This window comes from Odontomachus brunneus, unplaced genomic scaffold, assembly GCF_010583005.1.
Source record: "Odontomachus brunneus isolate Ranch 3 - 2012 unplaced genomic scaffold, Obru_v1 Obru_scaffold_170, whole genome shotgun sequence".
NCBI classification, from domain to species: Eukaryota; Metazoa; Arthropoda; class Insecta; order Hymenoptera; family Formicidae; genus Odontomachus; species Odontomachus brunneus.
In genome coordinates, this window is record NW_022639620.1 from 270,314 (window position 1) to 273,372 (window position 3,059).

Here is a 3,059-nt window from a genome sequence, read left to right on the forward strand (position 1 = left end):
CCAAGGTCAAACTGATGTGATCAGTAAATACATCTTTTTAAACGCCACAACTTTTGTCTGAAACATTTTTTTGTAAAACTTATATTTTTCCTGATATTCGGGCGTCCCGGTACTTTCCGAACACCCTGTATATCGACGCAAAAATTCCTTTGATTTGCACTTAAACACGTCCAAACAATGCTGAGAAGTGCGAACTCGTTCACGTTTTTAATCGATTGTTAGCAATCGCGGCACCCATCTTGCAGTTAACTTTCTCATACCCAAACACTTGATATCAAATGTTCGTGTAGGATATTGAACATACGTTCAGATGAGATGCCCACAGCCGCAGCTACTTCACTTCATTTAACTTTGGGGTCATCCAACACGATATCATGGATTTTTTTCTCTCATTTTTGTAGTCACCTCATTTGGATGACCACTGCGTCGTGCATCCGATGTGCTGGTACGACCACGTTTAAACTCAGCAATCCATATATGGTTGCATTCGACGGAGCAGACATCCCCAAAGTTTTTTGAAAGTCCTCAATCATTTCTTGCGATTGCAAGCTTTTAAAATACTTAACCACTGCACGAATTTCAGTTTTTTCTATTTTTACAAAATATAAGAAGTTATGTGTTTTCGGTGGCTGTCACAAATATACTGATTGTCATAGCTGTCTGCAACTATGTAGTGAAAGGTTTGAAGGTTGGCACTACTGGAAATTTACGACGCATTGGAGGTAGCAACATCACTAATATGTCATTCTAAAGACTTATCAGTAAATCTGGTAGAAGCATTATGAAAGTTTGAAAACATTTGTAAGTCATATTGACTTGAGAACGTTCATAATAACATAACGTAATATTTCACATAACATTATGAACTTAATCTATTAATATATTTGTATCGTTATCATTGTTTTCCAGATGACCAGACCTGTAGAAATAGATTTTGTGCAGTGTTTACTATAAATTTCTGACAATTTGCTAGCAGAAGTATAACAAAATTTGCTAACAAAATATGATCAAAAATTAACAGCAGAAACTGAGCAGAATCTAATTGTAATTCTGTAAATTGTAATTTAAAAGCTGACAGGAAAAATTATAGAAATCTCTCGTGAATGTCCAGAACTACAGATTCGTTAAGTACATCTCGAGTTACAAGGCTTAACAGTTATCACCGGTACTAGCATTTGTCACATCTTAAATAATTTTAATATTAAGGTTTAATCCTTTTTAGCTCAGTGGATTTAACTAATTTACCCTGGGCTAGTCTGTGTGATTGTGAACGTGAATATGTATGTATGTGTGAAAATTCGAAAGAATAAACTAAAATTGTAACTTTACTTACGGTTTGGATTTCTTCTTAAATATTTTAACTAAATTGAATAAAATCTGGACTGATTTGCAGTCGAAGCAGGAGAATCGGACTCAAGAAGTTCATGGATGGAGGTTTGAAAACACGAGTATAAGATGTGTATGTGTGTATGTGTATGTGTGTATGTGTATGTGTGTATGTGTATGTGTGTATGGGTATGTGTGTATGTGTATGTGTGTATGGGTATGTGTGTATGTGTATGTGTGTATGGGTATGTGTGTATGTGTATGTGTGTATGTGTATGTGTGTATGTGTATGCGTGTATGTGTATGTGTGTGTGTATGTGTATGTGTGTATGCGTATATGTATGTGTGTATGTGTGTATACATGTTACAACAGAGATAAGGACTCCACGGTTATCATTCGCATAATATTTTATGACTCCGAACCCTCTCTATGGTATGTGTGTATATGTGTATGCTTTCCCCCGCACGTGTGCGAGTGTATGAATGCAACTGTTTTTTATAACAGCTGTTAAAAAACAGCCATTTTGATCACTACCAAATGCAATCTTCTTTCAAAGGCGCCCCCCCCCCCATTCATACACTCACACACATGCGAGAGCATACACATACACACACATATTGCAGAGAGGGTTCAGAGTCATAAAATACTACGGGAATAACGAACCGTGAGTCCTTATTTCTGCTGTAATACATACACGTACATACACATACACATACATACACATACACACAATACAAAAGAGGTGTAAATCCGACCGTACAAGTTCAACGTGGCACACCATGGGTAATGCTAATACCGGCGATAACTTTCAAGTCTCGTAACTCGAGATGTACTTAACGAAGAAATACTGTGTCATAATGTTTTGGAAAGCTCTTGAAACAACCTATAAAAATATGTAATAACAAGCAAGGGTTTCTATTTAAGAAATTGAAGATTATGTGATTTTCACATGACTATCCAATATAGTCTATATATATATTATGTATAGACTATGTATAGTCTATGTATAGAATATGTATATACAGAGTGTTCCAAGAAAGTCGGGATATTATTCTAGTTATGAGACTTGAAAGTTACAGCCGACATTAGCATTACCCAAAGTATACTACATGGAGGTTGCGCGATCGGATAAGCTACAAGTATATGCGATAAAAAATACGTGATTCCATTAAAAAAATTCAAGATGACCTTGTCCTAATCTTGACGACACCATCCAAAGTCAAATTGATAAGATCAGTAAATAAATCGTTTTAAGCCCTAAAACTTTTGTCTGAAACACTTTTCTGTAAAATTTATATTTTTCGAGAATTTTAAGGGTCCCGACCTTTTTGGGGCACTCTATACAGGGTAGACCATTTTAATCCATCCAGTCAAATATGTCGAAAACCAAGCATGGGAGAGAAAAATTTTTCAGACAAAAGTTGTTTGGTTTCGAGGGGACCATAAGATGGTACCATTGTTTTGACCTTGAAGAATTATTTGAAAGTCACATAAAAGTTACCTCAATTTTTTTAAACGGCATTCCCTATTTTTTATTACATATTCTTGTAGCTGACCTCGAGAGCTTTCCAAAACATTGTAATGAAATGTTTCTTCATTGAGTACTTTTCGAGTTATAAAGCTCCAAAGTTGCAATATGAAAAAATTCAAAATATCTCGTAAAGTATTCACTTTCCGTCTTATCTTACACGATTCAACTAGTCAAGGCAAGAATTGGACATGATCCAACCGG

At 35.5% G+C, this 3,059-nt stretch overlaps 1 protein-coding gene across 3 annotated transcripts in view; it reads right to left on the reverse strand.

Annotated features, from left to right (window-relative positions):
* Nucleotides 1-3,059, reverse strand: part of LOC116851263 (1,5-anhydro-D-fructose reductase) — a 254,733-nt gene that overhangs the window by 6,817 nt on the left and 244,857 nt on the right. The window lies entirely within an intron of this gene.